A 9,463-nucleotide genomic window follows, 5' to 3' on the forward strand; every position below is an offset into this window, starting at 1 on the left:
AATATACATATATATAGGCATATAATAAAAGTATGTAATAATAATAATATCTATAATAAAAGAAAATATTAGGAAACGTACATAAAAAATATATACATAATATAAATATAATATATACAATATACACATATGATAAAAAAATTATTAATATGTACATGTATATCTATATACACATTAAGTAAAAGTACTAATGATAACAATTTAATAATAAATATAATAATAGATATATATGCATATAATTTTAAGAAACGAAACATAAAGAATATAGATATATAGCTAAATATAATATAATAATAACAATATATAAAAATAATAGTGATAACAATATTACATATATAACATGATTAATATTTAAAGCTGAATTAAATAGCAAAATAATATGAAATCCAAGGTAAATACGAAAAATAAATGAAAAAGGACCAAAATTGGATTAAAATCAAAAGTTTGGGGCTAATTTTTTAAAAAAATATAAAGGAGAAAGGACCTATTAGAATGCGCATAAAACTGTGGGGACTAAAAACACAATTAATCCTCCCTCAAAACATAACATAGCAAAAGGGACTAAATCGCAAAGCGCTACATACTTTAAGGCCAATTTTTGACAAAAAAATCATTTTGAAGAGAGAAAGAAAAAAAAATAAAAAAAAGAAGGGAGAAAGAAGAGAGAAGGGAGGGCGGGAAAGGAAATCCGGCCAAAGGGGGCCGGTCACCGGCCGATCGTCGGCCACCGCCCGTCGCCGGCCACCGCCCACGGTGGGCAGAAAAGGTAAAAAAATTTTTAAAACAATATATGTATATATAAAGAAAGAAAAAAAAACAAAAAAAGAAAGAAAAAAGATTCGAAAGAAGAGGAAAAAAGAAAAAATGCAACCTTTTTATTGATGTTTCTTTTGTGTTCAAAATTTGAAGGATTTTTGTGTTTGTCTCCTTTTTCAATCTTTGTAAAATCCCCCCTTTACATGATTTTTGAATGGCTTTTTATAGCCATCTTTTACATGATTTTCTGTTATTTCTTTTTCTATTTTGTAGGTGGTGGTGGTAGACAATGGATATCAAAAATGGGAGGAAAAATGGGGCAAGTGGGAAAGTGGGTAAGTGGCTAGGGTTTCTTGGTTTTTTTTTGGGGGGTTAGGTTTTTTTTTTGGGGTTAGGTTTTTTTGGGGGGGCTTAATGGGCTTTTGAATTGGGTTTAATATTTGGGTTTTGTAATGGGTTTGGGTAGATGTAAATGGGTCATGGGTTAAGGGTTTTAGTGGGTTTAGAGGTTTGGTTGGGTTGTGATGAAATCGGGCCCGGGCAATTTGGGCTTCTACAGCTGCCCCTCTTTGCTCATTGTCGTGCAACGGGAATAGAGCAAAGACTTTCAAGGAAGACCAAATTTGCCCGGTCTTGCTAGGTCTTGACTTGCTTTGGAACTCTTCTTGTTTAGTTAGTCCCTTTTTAGTCCACCGCATCTTGTAGCTTTGGTTCACTCCACTGCATCTTATGATATACGCCTTGTAGCTTCAATCTATTCCAATGTAACTTCAAGGATATGAAATTTATGGCTTCGACCTACTTCACTGTAACTTCAGAAAGGTGAGATCTACAACTTCAATCTGCTCTTCTATCGCTTCAGTGAGATAAGGTTTGTGGTCTTTTCTTTTGCGACTTCAGAAAGGCAAGATTTGATGTCCTTGATCAACTCCACAGCAACTTTAAGGAGACAGAATCTGACGTCTTCAATCAGCTTCAATCTTTATTCTCTACTCGGCATGTGCTCCTGAGCTAAACTCATTTTCGCAATATGAATTGACTCTCTAAAAATAGACAATAAAAACAGAAATTGAAAATAGCTCAGCGTGTGAGCCAAGGCTTAACTCACCTTTCGCAATATGAGTCGATTTTTTTTTGAAAGGCAAAAATTGAAAAACAGAAATTGAAAATACCTCGGCGTGTGACCTAAGGCTCAGAGTTGATTTTTTTTTTGACAACAGAAATTGAAATTACCTCAACATGTCCTGAGGCTCAACTCACCTCTCGCAATATGAGTTGAATTTTTTTGAAAAATATAAATTTAAAAGCAGAAATTGAAATTAACTCAACGTGCCTTGAGGCTCAACTTACCTCTCGCAGTATGAGTTGATTTTTTGAAAGACAAAAATTGAAAATACCTCAGCATGTCTTGAGGCTCAACTCGTTTCTCGCAATATGAGTTGATTTTTTTTTACAACAGAAATTGAAATTATCTTAGCGTGTCCTGAGGCTCAACTCACCTCTCACAATATGAGTTGAATTTTTTTTGAAAAATATAAATTGAAAAGCAGAAATTGAAATTACCTCAACGTGCCTTGAGGCTCAACTCACCTCTCGCAATATGAGTTGATTTTTTGAAAGACAAAAATTGAAAATACCTCAGCATGTCTTAAGGCTCAACTCATTTCTCGCAATATGAGTTGATTTTTTTGACAACAGAAATTGAAATTACCTCAGCGTGTCCTGAGGCTCAACTCACCTCTCGCAATATGAGTTGAATTTTTTTGAAAAATATAAATTGAAAAGCAGAAATTGAAATTACCTCAACGTGCTTTGAGGCTCAACTCACCTCTCGCAATATGAGTTGATTTTTGACAAACAGAAATTGAAATTACCTCAGCGTGTCCTGAGGCTCAACTCATTTCTCGTAATATGAGTTAATTTTTGAAAAATAAATTGAAACACAAAAATTGACAATACCTCAGCGTGCCCCGAGGCTCAACTCACCTCTCGCAATATGAGTTGATTTTTGAAAAACAGAAATTAAAAATACCTCAGTGTGTCCTGAGGCTCAACTCACCTCTCGCAATATGAGTTGATTTTTGAAAAACATAAATTGAACAGAAATTGAAACTACCTCAACGTGTCTTGAGGCTCAACTCATTTCTCGCAATAGGAGTTGATTTTTTTTTTTGAAAGACAAAAATTGAAAATACCTCAGCATGTCTTAAGGTTCAACTCATTTCTCGCAATATGAGTTGATTTTTTTGAAAGACAAAAATTGAAAATACCTCAGCATGTCTTGAGGCTCAACTCATTTCTCGCAATATGAGTTGATTTTTTTGACAACAGAAATTGAAATTACCTCAGCGTGTCCTGAGGCTCAACTCACCTCTCGCAATATGAGTTGAATTTTGAAAACAGAAATTGAAATTACCTCAGCGTGTCTTGAGGCTCAACTCATTTTGAACAGAAATTGAAATTACCTCAACGTGTCTTGAGGCTCAACTCATTTCTCGCAATATGAGTTGAATTTTGAAAACATAAATTGAAATTACCTCAACGTGTCTTGAGGCTCAACTCATTTCTCGCAATATGAGTTGATTTTTTTTTGAAAGACAGAAATTGAAAATACCTCAGCATGTGAACAGAGGCTCAACTCACCTCTCGCAATATGAGCTGATTTTGAAAAAGTAGAAATTAAAAGGTTCAACCCACCTCTCGCAATATGAGTTGATTTATTTTTTTGAAATTAAAACACAAAAATCGACAATTCCTCAGCGTGCCCGAGGCTCAACTCACCTCTTGCAATATGAGTTGATTTTTGAAAAACAGAAATTGAAATTACCTCAGCATGTCCTGAGGCTCAACGCACCTCTCGCAATATGAGTTGATTTTGACAAACAGAAACAAAAATTGAAAATACCTCAGCACGTGAGCCGAGGCTCAACTCACTTCTTGCAATATGAATTGATTTTTTTGACAATAGAAATTGCAATTACCTCAGCATGTCCCGAGGCTCAACTCGCCTCTCGTAATATGAGTTGATTTTTGAAAAACATAAATTGAAACACAAAAATTGACAATACCTCAGCGTGCCCCGAGGCTCAACTCACCTATCGCAATATGAGTTGATTTTTGAAAAACAGAAATTTAAAAATACCTCAGCGTCTCCTGAGGCTCAACTCACCTCTCGCAATATGAGTTGATTTTTTTTTACGAACAGAAATTGAAAAACAGAAATTGAAAAGACCTCAGCATGTGAGCCGAGGCTCAACTCACCTCTCGCAATATGAGTTGATTTTTGACAAACAGAAATTGAAATTACCTCAGCGTGTCCCGAGGCTCAACTCACCTCTCGCAATATGAGTTGATTTTTTGAAAAACAGAAATTTAAAAATACCTCAGCGTGTCCTGAGGCTCAACTCACCTCTCGCAATATGAGTTGATTTTTTTTTACGAATAGAAATTGAAGAACAGAAATTGAAAAGACCTCAGCACATGAGCCGAGGCTTAACTCACCTCTCGCAATATGAGTTAATTTTTGACAAACAGAAATTGAAATTACCTCAGCGTGTCCCGAGGCTCAACTCACCTCTCGCAATATGAGTTGATTTTTGAAAAACAGAAATTTAAGAATACCTCAGCGTGTCCTGAGGCTCAACTCACCTCTCGCAATATGAGTTGATTTTTTTTACGAACAGAAATTGAAAAGACCTCAGCATGTGAGCCGAGGCTCAACTCACCTCTCGCAATATGAGTTAATTTTTGACAAACAGAAATTGAAATTACCTCAGCGTGTCCCGAGGCTCAACTCACCTTTCGCAATATGAGTTGATTTTTGACAAACAGAAATTGAAATTACCTCAGCGTGTCCTGAGGCTCAACTCACCTCTAGCAATATGAGTTGATTTTGAAAAACAAAAATTAAAAGTACCTCAATGTGTCTTGAGGCTCAACTCATCTCTCGCAATATGAGTTGATTTTCCTTGAAAAGCATGAATTAAAAACATCAAAATACCCAAAACCTGTCCTTTGGTAGAACTTGGGTGTCTTTTCCTTTGATTCAGTGCGACTCTCATTCAAGATTTCTTGCTCTGCTGGAGTACCTGTATATGCCATGTATGATGTTATCATGATATGCACATGTTTGTCTTAAATGCTTTTATGCCTACATGATTATGCAGTGCTCCTTAAGCATGTTTGTCGTATGTCCTTTAGCCACGATTGTTGAGGATCTGTGTTCATTGCTTTGATTCTCGACTTTCTCTTCAAGCCTTATACCTGTCTTCAAGCTTCACGAGTAATCGACGTTTCTCAAATATCACTCTTCTGCCCCCGATTGAACTTTGTTCTTACTTTGAGACTCTTGTGCTTATCAAATTTTCATCCAGGTAATGCTTAACATTTCTTTTGTTTAAAGTATGTCATTTCACCATTTATCATGTAAATAAACACATAATGAGATGCATGAAAAGGTCAGATAGGGACAAAAATGATATTTCATATTCATCTATTTCAAATGTGGCAAACAAAGCAAGTTAACCAATGAGAGTAAAAAATGTCAAAAAGAAAGAAAGGATCGTATTCAACGGATGCAAATGCTCTAGATATTCAACACATGAACTCTTCATCGTTCCTCAATCAAAAATCTTTTCGAGCGCGGCTTCTTGCGTAGAAGATTTCGAGCTTTCAGAACTGCTTCGAATACTGTAGCCACACTGCTTAACCTATCATTCGACCGCCAGGTTTGTTTCATTAGGACGCCCTCTCGGGTTTTCATCCTAATCTTTTTGTACTAATCAAGACGCCCTTTTCGGGTTTTCGCCTTGATCCCTTTTTTTTTTCTTTTTTTAAGATGCCCTTTTCGGGTTTTCATCTTAAGCATAATATTTCTTCACAGCATCTGAGTTCACTGGATTCGACAACTCTTTCCCATCCATCTCGGTAAGGATCAAAGCTCCTCCTGAGAATGCCTTCTTTACGACATATGGTCCTTCCCAATTTGGTACCCATTTTCCTCGCAGGTCTTTTTGTATTGGAAGAATTTTCCTCAGCACGAGTTCTCCTTCATGGAATTCTCTTGGCCGTACCTTCTTGTCATGGGCTGTGATCATTCTTTTCTGGTACATTTGTCCATGACAAATTGCCTTGAGACGCTTTTCTTCAATGAGGTTCAGCTGATCATATCGAGCTTGTACCCATTCTGCTTCTTCTAACTTTGATTCCATTAAGACTCGCAGAGAGGGGATCTCAACCTCAATAGGTAGCACAGCTTCCATTCTATAAACCAGAGAGAAAGGAGTTGCTCCTGTAGATGTTCGCACAGATGTGCGATATGCATACAAAGCAAATGGTAGTTTCTCGTGCCAATCTTTATATGTCTCAGTCATTTTCCCAATGATCTTCCTAATATTTTTGTTGGCTACTTCCACAGCCCCGTTCATCTTTGGGCGATAGGGCGAGGAGTTATGATGCTTTATTTGGAATTGCTCGCACACTTCTTCCATCATCTTATTGTTCAAATTCATGGCATTATCTGAAATGATTCTTTCAGGCAAACCATATCGGCAAATGATTTCCTTTTTTAAAAACTTGCACACTGTAGTCTTCGTCACATTGGCAAACAAAGCGGCTTCAATCCATTTTGTGAAGTAATCGGTAACCACAAAAATGAATCGATGTCCATTTGAAGCTTTTGGAGAAATTGGCCCTATGACATCCATGCCCCACATAGAAAAAGGCCACGGAGAAGTCATGCTATGAAGGGGTGAAGGGGCTACATGAATTTTATCGCCGTAGATTTGACATTTGTGGCATTTTCTAGCAAAATTGATGCAGTCACTTTCCATTGTCAGCCAATAATAACCGATTCTCATGATCTTTCTGGCCATATTGAAACCATTGGCATGCGTTCCGCAAATTCCCTCATGGACCTCTCCAAGTATTTTTCTGGCTTCAACATCATCCACACATCTCAAAAGCATCTGATCCTTTCCTCTTTTATACAGGACATCCCCATCAAAAACAAATCCCGCTGCCATTCTTCTAATTGTTCTTTTATCGTTCTCATTCGCTTGTTCGGGATACCTTTGATTCTTGATATATTATAAGATATCATGGAACCAAGGTCGTCCGTCTACTTCTTTCTCAATACTACAACAGTGTGCAGGGACCTCGTATATGCTCATTTTGAGGGGCATTATTTCTACTTCTCTACTTGCTTTGAACATTGAAGCCAAAGTGGCTAGGGCATCAGCCAGTTGGTTCTCTTCTCGTGGGAAGTAATGAAAAGTTATTTCTTTGAATTCCTTGATCAATCCAGCCACTAAATCACTGTACTTAATCAATTTTGAGTCCCTCACTTCCCGCTCTCCACGAATTTGGTAAATCACTAGGGCTGAGTCCCCGTACACCTCCAAGATCTCGATGTTTCGTTCGATAGCTGCACGAAGCCCCATGATACAGGCCTCATATTCTGCAATATTATTGGTACAGAAGAAGTTCAGTCTTGCAGTGAACGGATAATGATTCCCGTCTGGTGATACCAGGATTGCTCCAATTCCATGCCCTAAAGCATTTGACACACCATCAAAGCACATCTTCCATGACTTCTCTTTTGATGACTCGGATTATATTTCTGTGATGCACATTAAGTCTTCGTCTGGGAAATCGAATCTTAAAGGCTCATATTCCTCTGTCGTTCGAGTTGCTAAGAAATCAGCTATTGCGCTCCCTTTTATCGACTTCTGACTTACATAGGCAATGTCATATTCCGAAAGGAGGATCTGCCATCGTGCCATTCTTCCTGATAGTGTCGACGATTCCATCATGTATTTTATTGGGTCGAGCTTTGAAATTAGCCATGTCGTGTGATACAACATATATTTTCTGAGTCTTCGAGCTACCCAAACCAGAGTGCAACAATATTTCTCAATGGACGAATATTTTGCCTCATATTCAGTGAACTTTTTGCTGAGGTAGTAGATCAATTTTTCTTTCTTTCCTGACTCGTCGTGTTGCCCCAGTACGCAACCCATTACAATATCAATGGTCTTCCAGGAGTTGGCGGTATTAGCACTGGAGGACTGGACAAATATTGTTTTATCTTATCAAAGGCCACCTGGCATTCCTCATTCTATTCTCCCGGGTTATGTTTTCGAAGAAGCCGAAAGATTGGGTCGCATTGGTTGGTAAGTTGAGCGATAAATCGGGCGGTGTAGTTTAATCTCCCTAAAAATCCTCTAACTTCCTTTTGCGTGCGCGGAGGTGGTAATTCTTGGATGGCTTTTATTTTATCTGGATCAACTTCGATACCTCTTTCACTGACAATGAAGCCTAGCAACTTTCCCGAGGTAGCCCCAAATGTACATTTGGCTGGATTAAGCTTTAGCTGAAACTTTCTCAGCCTTTCGAACAACTTCTTGAGGTTCACTACATGCTCTTCTTCCCCTCGGGATTTAGCAATCATGTCATCGACATAGACCTCTATTTCTTTATGCATCATGTCATGGAATAATGTCACCATAGCCATCTGATATGTTGCTCCAGCATTCTTTAACCCAAATAGCATCACCTTGTAGTAGAATGTTCCACACATTGTTACGAATGTAGTTTTCTCCATATCCTCAGGGGCCATCTTAATCTAATTATACCCCGAGAATCCATCCATGAAAGAAAACAATGAATGTTTTGCTGTGTTATCCACCAACGTATCAATATGTGGTAAGGAAAAATTATCTTTAGGACTTGCTCAATTTAGGTCACGATAATCCATGCACATTCGTCCTTTACCGTCTTTCTTTGGCACCGGGACTATGTTAGCCACCCATTCTGGATATTTGGAGGCTTGTAGGAAACCAGCATCAAATTGCTTCTTAACTTCCTCTTTTATCTTCAACAACATCTCAGGCCTCATCCGTCTTAGCTTTTGTTGAATGGGCTTGCATTCTGGCTTTAATGGAAGCTTATGGATCGCTACATCTTCATCTAATCCTGGCATGTCCTGATATGACCATGCGAATACATCTTTGTACTCGCGGAGCAAAGCAATCAAATTATGCCTGGTGCCCCCTGAAATAGAAGTCCCAATCTTCACTTCTTGCTTCCTTTCTTCAGTTCCCAGATTTATTGTTTCAACAGATTCTTGATGAGGCAAAATCTATTTATCCTCTTGTTCCACCATTCTTAGTAAGTTAGGAGACGAGACATAGTCTTCAGCATTTTCTTCGGCTTCGAATTCTTCTAAACAAACAGCCTTCTCCAAATCGATTTCAGGACTCGTAACGGGTTTGTTCATGCCATTGATATCTGAGCACCTGAAAGTTGAATGGAAAAGAAAACTATAGAGGGGCATCCAAGTATTGGAACCAACAAACGAAATGTTTTGGCATGGTATGAGGCAAATGTACAGATAGGCTATGAGGAGATGATTATGAAATTCGTGATAATGCGAAAGATCGTGATAAAATGCATCTTCATTGATATTTATTTAAATGATAAAGAGTGAATGCAAGCTCTTACAAAAGAGTTCTATTATATCTAAGGACACAATAGAGGGTTAATGTTTGAGCATTACTCTGAAGACTTATAAACTACAAGAAGGTCCTCGGCAGTCCAATTGTTCAACATGAAACCAGGAGGACAAGGGCGTATCCTCGAGACATCTTTACTCACATCAGCCCCTTTGTCAATAACATTTATACTGACATTTTGAAGACCCTTTTCA

This window comes from Gossypium hirsutum, chromosome D04 (genome assembly GCF_007990345.1).
Source record: "Gossypium hirsutum isolate 1008001.06 chromosome D04, Gossypium_hirsutum_v2.1, whole genome shotgun sequence".
NCBI classification, from domain to species: domain Eukaryota; kingdom Viridiplantae; phylum Streptophyta; class Magnoliopsida; order Malvales; family Malvaceae; genus Gossypium; species Gossypium hirsutum.